Below are 14,320 nucleotides of genomic sequence, written 5' to 3'. Positions count from 1 at the left end.
TCTTTGGCAGGTGTCTCCTTCATTGATACACTAGACACTTCATTACAGCCTGAAAAACAAAACACATCAGAGAAATAAAAACCTGGGGCTAAAAGCCAATTTTCAATTTGAAAGGAGTATGAGTTGGGACCCTGTCTGATGAGGCAGACCCAATAATATTAGAGAGAAGAATAAGATACACTTGACTGTAATGGCAATTCTGTGCCTGGGAAGAAATAAAACAGAAGGGGAGGAGGAAGGACAGCATAACTGAGCAAATAAAATACCTTGTGAAGGAGCAGAGGCAGCCATGAGACGGAGAATTCTACTGCACACTCCAGGGAAAGTTTAAGGGTAAAAAGAGTAGATACACAATGAAGCACAGCTCAGGTATGACTTCAAACTTAAACCCTACTCCAACAATCAATTAGAGTTTACATCTGTTACCATAAAAAAGACAAATGTGCTCAGTAAATACTGATCCTAAGGGATCTGCATTGCTTAGAATATCTTCAAACCAGGCACTTTGAACATCTTACATTAAAACAGGCTGGAGAAATAAAAAAGGATTTATTTTATTGAAAAATAAGTCAATTCATCAGCAATTATTAAATGGGCACCTACTAAATACAGGGCGCTTGCCTATTGGTATTTGAAAATTGAGTCCTTTACAGGAATGTCAATAGAATTCATTATGGATTGATGAAACATAATTTGTAGTTTGTTTTTCCAGTAGATATTCCAACAGTGTGGATTCAGCCTCTCTTGGTAAAAACTGAGTATGATATAATTAACAGTCTAAGTGATTGAGCTCGGAAGCACCAAATAATATGATTTGCCCCTGAAAAATTATCATAAAATCATAAATATTCTATATAATCTAGAGCATGGGCTGGCCTCTTTCATTCTGATTACAGGAAATAGTAACTTTAATATATAATACCACTTAAATTATTTGTCTGCCTACTATGTGCTAGAACACATTTATTCATTTGACATTTTTTAAAGGTACAATAAATAACTTGGGAATGATTTTTTTAATGCATGTAACCTATTAACAAATACTGAGATCTAGGCACTGTAATAAATGTAGATGTCTTCAGAAGAAATTAGGTCAGTTATCAGTAGGGATTCTAGCATGTTAGGGTTTGTCTGGCTGGCTACCTGGTTGGACCCTCCAAGAACTGATTCCTGGATGTGCTTGCAAAGGACTGATCAGAGGAGAAGGGGTTTCAAATGCAGCACCACAGTGATCTCAGATGGGAGGTCTGAGCATTTCTAGCTGCCCACTGTTAGGAATCCTTGGAAATGGAGCTACACACACAAAAAGGGCAGTCCTGGAGCAGAAATTTCTATGGAGAATCTGTGCTGACAGCTGCATTACTAATAAGTGCATTAATCTATCTTAAGAGGTCATCTTAAGAGATGAAGCATACAAATAGGCACAGAAATGTTTACCAAAGATCAAGAACTTGAGCCTTATAAGCTGAATTTACTTAGATATTTGTTGTTTAACCCTCTATTATAGTTACAAACAAAACTGCAATGCTTCCTAAAGGATTTGCATACTTTTTTTTAGTTTGCCAGAGTCCCCACCTCCTTCTACTGCTTTATACCTAGTCTGATGTCCTCATTTATGTTACCTGCCAGTCCCTGAATAATCATCTCAGTCCTTTAGGACTTTGTGACCTCTGGTTCACACAAATTAATGAAAGACATAGTTTTAATGGCTAGAACTAGGGATTAAAACAATGTGCAACACAACTCTCCCAACGCTCCCTTCTTGACTTCCCACGTTTATCTGCATTAACTCTACTTATAATTCCCCCACCATCCCACCCAACATGCACCCATTTCTCTAGCTGCAGCTACAGTGTCACCCATTTGGTGCCACCAACACTATGTCAACTAGGCTGTGGCTCTTCTGAGTGAGGACTGAGCAAATCTCTTTTTCCCATAGACCAGCTAGGAACAGCCAGTGATTTTTCAATAAAATTTACTAAGAAATTAAGTTATAAAACAAAGAGAAAGATATAGACCAAAAGAAACAGTGGCAACAAGAAAAAATTCCCTAGCCTAAAATATTTCCTTATTAAATAATTTGTTCATTCAACATCCTTTATTGAACAATAAGTCTTAAGACTATGTGCTACCTGGGAGTTTTTTAAATAGTTGAAGGAGAAGATATATATAAATAACCTTGCTACAGCATGATGTGCTAGAGATCACCAGAGTTTGGATATAGTTTGTGTTGGCCAGCTTGGCTTAGCCCTTGCAAAGTCATGATTTCTACCTTAGCATAAACTCTTTCTGAAGAATTCATTCAAAGCCCTTTGACCCCATCGCTGGCTCCCTACTTCCTGGAGAGACTAAGTCTGTCATCTTCAGGTTCCCTTGTAAGATAAACTACATGTAGTGGATGGGAGAGGAAAAGAAGAACTATACTTCTCATGCGTTTAGGAGCATAGGCATAAACACAGAGAAGGTATCTGGTTTTCCACCCAAAAGCCTCTCCAAGAACAAAGTGTTTTATCTCATGGTAGTTTTTAAGAAAAGTTGTAGGCAACCAAAATGCATTCTTAATTTCTGAACATTTATATTCTTTCCTTTGTTTGGTAGTGTGTAACCTACTACATGCCTGGGACTTTTCCAGGTGCTAGAGATACAATATAAAAGACAATTCTTAGCTCTTGAGATTCTACAATTCAAAATCCAAGAGCAGTAAACCAACAAATGTTATTATAAAGATAACCATTATTTGCCATAGGCATCAGAGGAAGGGTGCCCAAGCAAGACTGGAGGACAATAAATGGGCTACTAGAAGAGTGGCACCTGATCTGGGTCTTAGAGAATGAGCCAGAATAACATGGGAGGCATCAGTATATTCTGGGAGACATCCCCACAGCACGTCCCATGACACCAATGGCAGAAACAGAACACTAGGCAATGGTTAGGGTTATAGAGTGGCACCTGTAACTTTTTAAGTATGCCACATTAAGCACTCAATGATATAGCAGTCTGATGTACCCTTAAATTGGTGTATATCAAACAATCAGCTCCCACATGTCAACCCTCTTGATATAAATGGCACATCTGAATCCTAACTTTTGGCAGCTTTAAGTTGGCTAAGAATTATCTAAGAAGTTGTAGGTGCTTAAAAAACAATCAAGATGCACACACACATGCACATATACACACAAACATCTTTGATTTATTAAATTTTTGTTTTAGGCTTGGAGTAATATCATTGACAATTACTACTCACAGACACATCATTACTGTAGGCAAAAGGTATATGAAACCTCTATTTAAATATACATTATCTCCTGTACATATGACTGCTTACAATGAGAGGGATTTCAATGGGCTATTCCTGAATCTTGAAAACATTAATTTAGTCCTGCTCATGGCCAGGAGAGTTAGAAAAAAATGGAGAGTCCTTTTTTCTCTGATTCTGTGCATGATTTCCCCTCAGAATTGTTGAAAGATATTGTGCATCTGATAGAATTCAGGTAACCAAACAACTGGTTCTGCCAGCAATATTGGTGGCAGATAATCTGATTATAATACAAGTATCAATCTACTAAAATATTCCTGTGGCCAAAATGAAATGAAGCAGACACTAATAACAATGAGAATGAACTCTGAGTGAGATTCTCATAGACCCGCCAGAGAAGATCTTCAGTGAGATGCTTCGTCTGTCCCTTATTTAGAACATGATTTAAATACCTGTCATTTTTATTAAATACACAAATATAGTAGACAGTAGTAAGTGCTACAGGGCAGTACATATAAAGTCCTGTGGTGTTGTGAGGAACAAAATATTATTTCCAACTAACAAGTATAAAAGATTTCTTTATAAAAATGATTATGTTATGTTCCAGACTTGTGTATCCAACTGCTTCTGATAATTTCTACTTATTATCCCAGTATGCTTAAAGCAAAATCTGACATCTTTTTCCCAAAAATGTGTTCTTTCTTTTCAACTCCACAGCTGAGTGACATCATCCATCCAATCAACCAAGCTAGTGTCCTGGGAGTCACATTGGACCTCTCCCTCTCTCACATGACACAGTGCCATTTCATCAGTCACCTAATACTATACACCCAATGTGCTTAATGTTTTAAAAATCAGTCCTCTCTATCCACATTCCCATTATTATAGTTATAGTCTAATAATTGCTTATATAGATTCCTGCAATGGTCTCCTAATTTGCTCTACATGTCATTCCTCTATATGAAATCCTCCATTAACTCTTTTATAGTTTTCAAGATGAAATTCAAACTCCTTGGGTCATTCATAGTCCAGCACCTCATAGTGCACTTGTAACATAGTAGGTACTCAGTAAGTGCTTTTTGAATTAATGATGGGATAGATTGATTATTGGATAGATTCTATATGCTTGATCTATATCTAGAAATAAAAGGACATTTTGGACATGCTGATAGAGTAAAGAAAATTCCTACTAGATGGAATGTGCTCAGGAGCCCTGATCTTGGGGACAAACTGGAAGAGCTTAGGGTTCTAAATTTGGGGAGGCTTCCTGTCCTCAATAACTTCTTTCTTATGAGAGCAGGAGAATATCTTAAAAAATATTATTGCAGCCTTTCAAAAGACAGACAAACTAAAGCTTGAGATGTCAAGCCACTTACACTCTGCAGGAAAAAATAATGGTAGAGACACTTGCTTAAGTCAGTCTCATTTACTGAAGAAGAAAAACAAGCAAGGGAAGGAAACAGAAAAAGAGGGAGGATGGAAGGGAAAGGGAAAAAACATTATATTTCATAAGATTGTTTTCTGCTCTTAAAATTTCTTACACATTTTAAAAATATAAACTGAAACTGTTCAGCTTAATGCTAAATTTTAATTAAAACTTGATTTGATTTTTTATGAAAAATCATCAGAGATAAAGAAAACTTTTAAAAAGTCTTAGTTCACATTTCTGAAAAAAGATGCAGTTAAAAATGTCCTTTAAAATAATCTATCAATATCTTGTATTGATACACTTGCATGTGTAATCTGATAAAAGAAAAACAGGCAAGCATTTTTATTCAAAGGAATCTGTGTGTGTGTGTGTGTGTGTGTGTGTGTGTGTGTGTGTGTGTTAATTTGCTTTGTTTGTCATTTAGGTGAGGCAGATACTCTTTTATAAAAATTTGTTATATAGAATTGTATCTCCAAAATCTAAAGTGGAAGTTCAAAAGTTAGTAATAATTTTTTAAACCAGCCAATTTTATACATTGCTATTGAAAGACAGGCTGTGGTGCAATGAGGAACTAATCCAGGAGGATGGCATGTCCATCTGCTACCAAGGTTGGACCTTGGCGTAGAAGAGCTGCAGTCTTAATCATTTTGCATACTGAGACTATTACACCTCTAGAAAAATTCCATTGCAAAAAAAATTGCTTGAAATATCACTGCTAAATAAATGAGTTTCCCCTTTTTCTTCTTCTTCTCTCAAAGGTTCAAGGCAGGGGAAAGGATATCTCCCACTGAACATAAATAGAAATAGGAAAGTTTTAAATACATGTTATTCATAGAACCATTACAAAAAAATACTTGGTCAGATAATTAATGTCACTTATTGTCCTCCCAAAACTATGATAATTTATCTCTACTGGTCAGTTATACTTTTGAACCCTTGCATTTCCAACACCTCTATAGTAGAGAAGACTCTGGAAACTGCTACTTACTCTATAGATACTCCAATTGCCTTTCAAATGACTGTCTGGGTTGTGAGCAGAAAATAGAGCTTTCCCCAATGGACCATTTGTCTTCCATTAAAATTGCAAAGATGTCTTTTCCATTTACCTATGTACTTATTTAATGCAACTTGTCAAAAGAAACTCAAAAATGTTGACGTATTTTGTGGTTATGTTTTGAGTATACTAATGTTGTGGATGTTGTAATTAATGTTGTTGCCTTTTTAACCTTTACCTCTTCTATTCGTGTTAAAATAATATTTTTACATTTCTACAACCAAATTTTCCTTAGAGGTTCATAATGGAAAACAGCACTCCTCTGATATGCCTCTTGCCCTGTGCAGGTAGCAGTCCAGCTCACCAGTAAACACTGCTTAGGTTCTTCTGATATTTACCTTCTCTTTTCTAAGAAATGTACTCATATCTGATTTTGCCCTGGCTGGTTTAGCTCAGTGGATTGAGCGTCGGCCTGCGAGCTAAGTGTCGCTGGTTCGATCTTCCAGTCAGGGTACATCAGAGAAGGAAAACTCTGACTCCAAAAAACCTCCGCTGCCTTGCGGCATACCTCTTCAGGGGAAAGGCTAAGGGAGTAAACCCCGACAGAAAATCCGGAGCCGGAGTCCCTAAGGCGGTTTGACGTTGTAGTCAACACCGGCAACTCCTGCGGCGCACCTGAACCCAAGCTGTATCGACTCCGTCTTTCCCTTGGACCCTTCAGCTGCGAAGAGAGGGGGTGTCTGCTGCATGGGCAACAGCAGACCCTCCATATTACCCTGCCCAGGCTCTGTAGCTTCAGCGTCATCGCAAGATGTCGATTCAACACGGGAGGAGACAGATACCGTGTCACTCCCGAGTCGGACTGCACAGCCATTCTTGGCGGTGCAGATAGACTCTGAAGAAGCTACACCATCGTCTCTCGAGACGGACGGCTGCCGACGACGACGACTCATATCTGATTTTTCCTTAATTATAGAAATCACTAGTAACATTTTTAATAAAGTTTGAGGATTTCTCTTACATGTCATATACCCAATATAGGTAATTATTATTTTTAGAGATGTTAATAGTCAATGTTTAGATAACAATTATTATAAAGTATTATTCACAGAAATTCCATGTAATAATAAATGTTTATATAAATAACTTTAAATTGGTCTTTGCTCAATCAGATACCATAGCCTCTATCCTGACATCTTTGTGTAACAAACATTCTTTCAGAGTGATTTTCAAGAAGTGTGTCACAAGAGTTTTTAAAACCTGCAACACCTGACTATTTAGTCAGGGGCACTGACCTCTTTTCCCTTAGATTGTCAAATTAAGAAAATGACAACAGCCAACACAACAATAGTCATCTGGTATAAATGCTGTGCCTTGAACCATAAATAAATAGGCCATATATTGGGTGGCATCTTCCTGGTCACGTCACATAATAAGATTGAAAGACAAAAAGGGGACACTGAGGTAACAGCAAAATAGTAACTAGAGAAAGTTGCTATCATCTCTAGAGCTGGTAAAACAACAGGGTGAGGTTATTAGGATTTAGGGACTTGGATGAGAAGTCTCTGTTGAGCTGGGACTTGGATCTCTGAGGATAGAACACATTCTCAGAAGCTCTGAGAAGCAACTCTTTTCCCAAGCCAGGACTCAATCCTCCGAGGAGAGAGTGCTGTCTGGCTCTTGCTGGTGTCTGTTAGGTGACTTGATTAAAGTGTTTTGAAAGCATGGCAGTGTGGACCCTGAAAATTGGAACCAACTGCTGCTGATGGAATCAACAGCTACAGCCAGAGTGGAAAATGATGGCTGGAGTAATACAGGTAGACATAGGAATAAAACAAACAAACAAAAGTTCATTTTCTCTCCTCTGTTTTCCAGTCTCCTTTTGGAATTTCTATCAGTGAAACTTAACGGGGAGCAAGCTGCCCAGGACAAATGTGGTCTGCAGAGTCTCTGTCACAAAGCAAAATCCAGAAGGGTGAGTTTTGAAAAGAGGCAAGAGTTTACTTGCCATCATATAGAAACTTTATGCAAAAACTCACTGCTTCAAGGGAGAGATAACTGACTTCTAATTCCAGTCTTCTAATGAGATAATAGATTATAAGAGTATCTCTATTTGTCTGTGGCCTCAGTTACTGGCCAAAGTCCCTAAAATCCTTGTAATTCCCTAAGTGATAAGAGCACTAGAAGCATCTTTTGTTCTAATATTTGGTCTTTGACTCCAGTTCCTGACACAGAGCTCCTAAATTTGTTGAAATTTCCTGGATGATAGCAGTGTCCTTTGTCCTAATGAGGTGACTGGATCAGCACCTAGATGGCTCCTGGATGGGGACTGGTACCATAAAGACCAAACGATGATTGTGTAAGGAAGAAAAAAAAAAAAGCAAAAACTTTCCTCTACCCTTCAAGGTTTGTTTGGCTGGCCTAATGATTAAATCTATGTGAGACAGATTAACAAAAGAAAATAACCAAACTGATTTACATATGTACATAAAGGAGCCCCCATATATGAGAGTCAGAGGTCCCACATACATGAGAGGTTCAGAGGCAGAAAGGGAAAACGAGGTAAATGTGACATCCTGAGCTAAGGATGACATAAGATAATTTGGGGTTTCAGAGAGGAGGAAGGTCACTAGCAGGGCAATAAGAAGAACAGATATACAGTAGTTAGAAATGTGCCCTGTCCTATAGAGAGATAAAAAAAAGTGATTTGTCATCACAACTCTTATTATAGACAAGGCCGTTAATTTAAATTTTTAAAGGGTGAAGTAAATGTTTCTCATGAGCCTGCAAGGTCTTGTTACAGAAACAGGGGAGTCCAAAAATCCCCAGAGTTTGCTGCTGGGGGATGGGGAGAAGTAAGCAGCTTTTCAAATGCTTCCACATGCCTGAGGCTGGTGACTACTGTCTTTCTTATGCAAATGGCTTTAATGCATCCGAAGCCTCAGGCAGATGGGAGGAGTCTTGAACCAGGGGACAGTATGGAAAGCACACAGAGCCTACGTAAGGGTCTGTGAATGGTCAGAACAGTTTGCAATGCCCACTGCGTCAGATGACGCAGTCAGGGATATATAAGCAGCTGCAGACATTTTAGCGGGGACTCAAGCTCTCGTTCGGGCTCTGGCTCTCACTGGCACTCTGGCTCTCGCTCTGGCGCTCTGACTCGGACTCTCTCTGGCTCTCGCTCGTGCTCTCACTCTGACTCTCTCTCACTCGCGCGCTCGCGCTCGCTCTCTCGCTCTCTCGTGTGCTCCCTCCACGTGGCTTGGTGAAGGGGCCTTCTCCATGTGGCTTGGAGAAGGGGTCTCCAGGCTGCTTTAAGAGGCTCTCGCCATGCAGTTTTGAGAAGGAGAGAAGATCCACGCGGTTTTGCAGGAAGAAGGCAGTTTGCAAGGAGGCTGAGAATCCAGGCGGTCCTGCATTGAGAGCTGGAGGGCACCACAGCACAGAAAGGACCTCCCCAATCAGGATTGAATGATTGGCAGCTGCTGGTAAAGCTGAACTGTGTTTGGAAAGTAGGGAAACGGTTTCTGTGACTTTCCTAAAACTAGCCTGGTTTGGAAGGGGGGGAGGCAAGGATATGTGTTTGTGGGTATTTTAAAGAGCATAAGACTTAACAACAGAAATCCGCAAATAACTAAATCTATATAACTGTTAAATAAACAATTCTTTTTCTTTTCACCAAACTCTGGTATTGAGAGTTATAATTTTGGCGGCGGGCAATCGGGCCCCTAACTAAAGAGCCCGTGGGTTTGTTTTCAACTGGAGCAGCCCAGGGGTTCTGTAACAGTCTCAGTTGCCTTCAGCTCAAAATAATTAACATGCCAAAGTGGTACATCTTCAGGAGGCCTGTTCTGAACCCCTTCATTTGAGAGCTTGGAAAAGGGCTGAAAATGGATTTAAGATCATATCTACATAATGAAGCCTTTGTAAAGTCCCAATTGTATGGGGTTTGGAGAGCTTCCAGGTTGATGAACACATCCATATACTAGGGGGCAATGAACCCCAATTCCATGGGGATAGAAGCTCCTGTGATCAGACCCTCCCAGACCTTACCCTCGGTATCTCACATCTGGCTGTTCACCTGTATTCTTTATCTCATCCTTAAATAGATTGGTAAATGTGTTTCCCTGAAATATATGAGAATTTCTAGCAAATTAATCAAACCCAAGGAGGGAGTCATAGAAATCTCAAATTTATAGATGATCAGATGACAACCTGGACTTGCAATTGGCATCTGAAATGTAGGCATGATGGGTGGGACTCAAGAACTGGAAAATTTTAAAGTTATAGTCAATAAGCTTAGTAATTAATGTGTGTAAAAAGTTATTGTTTTAGGACTGAAGGTATGACCCACCTGGACTCCAGAAGACTTCAAGCACTTCCACCTTTGTGTCCCAGGAAGACTGCAAGCAATCAAAATGTTATCTGAGCCCTTGTGTTCCAGGGAGAGACTCCACTGCCCAGAACTCAGATAAAGATCACTGCCCGGGACACAGATAAAGAATTACCTGTCAACAGATGAAAGAATACTGCAGTTTTTTATCTGATTAACCTTTTCCCTGAATTCCAAACCCCTTACCTACACTTTTCTTCTTATAAAAAGGGTCCATTTAAAAGAGAATGTAAGACAGTCTGTTAGGGTGCATAACCCAGCATCTTCTCAGATCACCAGCCATCAGCATAAAGCACTCATAAAGACTCAATCTTTGTTTCTGCTATTGGTTCTGGTAGTGACAGGCAGCAGGGATGCCAGCTTTTTCAGTTTTAGGGGCAGGCAGTCTTGTGGGACTGAGCCTTAAACTGTAGGATCTGATGCTATCTCCAGTATAGTGTCAGAATTTAGTTAAATTATAAGCCATTCATTTCATGTCCCAGAAAATTGCTTAGTGGGGGCAACCCCCACACCTTTGGTGATCCAAAGTGTCAGAAGTGTTTTGCATGAGTAGTAAAGGAGGCACATAGTATGACACTCTAGGTATTCCCAGTTCAGTTACAAACACTATAGTAATTCCACCCAAATTTAGGAAACTAAGGCATTCCCTACACTTCATTGTACAAATATCCAGGATAATGTTCCATTATCAGACATTATGAAACACTGACTATGGTCTCCTCTATTTCTTTTTAGGTTAGGAGAGCCACAATTGTAGTTGTACGAGTGCCACTCGATTACTACAGGTTTGCTGCTAAGGTACTTCCTTCCCTTTGGACTGAGTTTCCCCCAGCACAGGCATCCTCAAAACATTACCTGAGATCTTCCAAGAGAGAACATTTTGGTTTCTTTAAAGAGCTCAAAGCAAAACCACTCGACTTTATGCTTCATTTGGCTCAAGTCTTTTCTTCCTACTCAAGAAGGACTTTGCAATTTGCCTACCAACATTCACTTTCACCTTCTACTTTATTAACAAAATCCCAGTTTTGTTCAAAATCGTGATAGGTCCAGGTAAAAACAAACACACTAAATTTCTTAGCCTTTTTTTCCAACTAGAAATGAGTACATGTTGAAGAGGAGCAGAATACAGCATCCTGAAGTATGCCTCTTTGGCATATTATTTTAGGCTGATTTTTTTTCAGTAACAGCAGACAGAAAAAGATCTGAATACTAAATAGAAGTCACCCTTTTGTAAGGTACATTTACATTTATAAGGGAAATCTCCATTTGTAAAGGTGTTTCTTTCTCTATACCAGGAAGAGAAGGGTGATTCTAAATATTCAGAAACTGTTATCCATGGAGAAGGGTAGGACTTAAATCTGTATAACAACCTAGTCTTTGTTTACCGTGCTTTTTCTGGTAACTTCCCATTTCTGGTTTCCCCAGAGCTTAACATCTTTCCTCTTTAGCTGGAGATGTATTTTAGGTAGTGGTTTGGGCCATTTGGGGGAGTTACTCAGTTTTCCTGGGTATCCCCCATGTACATAGGAGACATGCATGTGGTTAAACTTCTGTTTGTTTTTCTCCTGCTAATCCATCTTTTATTACAGGGGCAGTGGTGGGTCTCAGTAAAGAACCTAAAAGAGCAGAGAGAAGATTAGTTTTCCTCACCCCCAGTGTCATGTTAAAGCAAGTGAGATAAAAACAGAAATTTGCTTCCATGTGATTTTCCAGGAACGGTTTCTATACTTTTCTACTTGTTAGGTTGCTTCTCAGAACATGAATGGGAGACTGGAGGTAGAGCAGCCACCTTATAATGAAGAAGAAAGTGGTCAGAAAGAATTAAAAGACAGCAAGAACATCTCTGCCCCGGAGTGCCTCTCCTAGAAGAAAATTAGCTTCCATACTTGTTTCATAGAAAATTTAAACTTTCATTGATACATAATTGATCACTACTTAATTGATACCCTATTCAAATATTGCAGCAATATTACTCCATTTTAATTCAACCATTTTTAATAGAACTCCTATTATGTGTAAAGCACTATCCTGACCAGTGTGGGGAATCGTCGGCAGCCGTCTGTCTCAAGAGACGATGGTGTAGCTTCTTAAGAGCTGAAGCTACAGAGCCTGGGCAGGGTGATATGGAGGGTCTGCTGTTGCCCATGCAGCAGACCCCCCCTCTCTTCGCAGCTGAAGGATACAAGGGAAAGACGTAGTCAATACAGCTTGGCTTCAGGTGCGCCGCAGGAGTTGCCGGTGATGACTACAACGTCAAACTGCCTTAGGGACTCCAGCTCCGGATTTTCTGTTGGGATTTACTCCCTTAGCCTTTCCCCTGAAGAGGTATGCCGCAAAGCAGCGGAGGTTTTTTGGAGTCAGAGTTTTCCTTCTCTGATGTGCCCTGACTGGAAGATCGAACCAGCGACACTTAGCTCGCAGGCCGACGCTCAATCCACTGAGCCAAACCAGCCAGGGTTAGTGTGGGGAATAAAAGGTGAATAATAATTGAACAGAATATGCTGACTTTAAGGACAATATAAGATGGGGGAGGAGACAGACATATAAAAACTTGATTATGAGAAAAAATCTTTCGGTAGCAGTTATTACCAAACACAACTTTTTATAGCTTTGGCCCCTAGAAATTCTAAGTGATCAGACTAGACTATTCTAGGTCTTAGGGGGTTTTAATTATGTCAAATTGATGGGGGACTCAAATGTTAGAAAATTTTAGTTTCCCCTGACAGCTAATAGGCTTAGTAATCAATGTAAGTATAGAGCTATTGTTTCAGGGACTGGAAGTACCACCCACCTTGACTCCAGGAGACCATAAGCAGTCCCACCTCTGTGCCTCAGGAGGACTGCAAGCAATCAGGATGGTATCTGAGCCATTGTGCTCCAGGGTGAGATGACCACCACCCAGGACACAAAGACCACAGCCCAGGGCACAAGGACCACGTCCCAGGACACAGGAAAGAATGCTGCAGCTTTAATCTGATTAAGCTTTTCCCTGAATTCCAATCCCGTTACCTACTCTTCTCCTTATAAAAAGGGCCCCGTTTATAATGAAATTGAAGACTGTTAGAGGACAAACCCACTGTCCTCTCAGGTCACTGACCATCTGAATAAAGCACCTGTAAAGATTCAATCCCTGTCTCTGCTTATTGGGTCTGGCAGATGACAGACAGCATGAGCACCCGCTTTTCCAGTTTCAATTCTCTTATAGCCAATCCTAATCCACAAATACACAAAAGAGGAACCACCTAAAATGTCTTTTCAACTTATAATATAAGTTGACACAGCACAGAACCATCACACCCAGTTAATAAGCACTAGATCAGGGATTCAGCCAACCTGTCCCCAAATCCGTAAATACACTACATTGCTTCTCGCATAAGCTTCCAAGGAAGGAAACTTCCCCTAATTCGAGAGTTGAGATATCACCTTATTTTTCATATGAACTCTCAATATTCTATGTCCATCTGTTCATGAACATGGTAATGTTTACTAACGGAAAAGCTTTTATTCTCTGATTTACTCCTAGGATTGCCCTGGCTGGTTTAGCTCAGTGGATTGAGCGTCGGCCTGCGAGCTAAGTGTCGCTGGTTCGATCTTCCAGTCAGGGTACATCAGAGAAGGAAAACTCTGACTCCAAAAAACCTCCGCTGCCTTGTGGCATACCTCTTCAGGGGAAAGGCTAAGGGAGTAAACCCCGACAGAAAATCCGGAGCCGGAGTCCCTAAGGCGGTTTGACGTTGTAGTCAACACCGGCAACTCCTGCGGCGCACCTGAACCCAAGCTGTATCGACTCCGTCTTTCCCTTGGACCCTTCAGCTGCGAAGAGAGGGGGGGGTCTGCTGCATGGGCAACAGCAGACCCTCCATATTACCCTGCCCAGGCTCTGTAGCTTCAGCGTCATCACAAGATGTCGATTCAACACGGGAGGAGACAGATACCATGTCACTCCCGAGTCGGACTGCACAGCCATTCTCGGCGGTGCAGATAGACTCTTAAGAAGCTACACCATCATCTCTCGAGACGGACGGCTGCCGACGACGACTCCTAGGATATAACTTAGGTTTCCTCCCATGTCCAATATGAGCAGATCAAATGAATAGCAAATTTACAAAAACTCCAATGTATCAATGGGGGAAAGATGAAGGTAACCTATTTTAAGATAAAAGTGAGCACAAATTATCACCCCTATAAATAGATAATGAAGTGCAGGAATACAGAGAACTAATACAAGGCCTGGTGCTAGAGACTAAA

Source organism: Furipterus horrens, unplaced genomic scaffold (assembly GCF_987537825.1).
Source record: "Furipterus horrens unplaced genomic scaffold, mFurHor1.1.pri manual_scaffold_2, whole genome shotgun sequence".
Classification (NCBI taxonomy): domain Eukaryota; kingdom Metazoa; phylum Chordata; class Mammalia; order Chiroptera; family Furipteridae; genus Furipterus; species Furipterus horrens.
Note: the sequence above shows the minus strand (reverse complement) of the source record.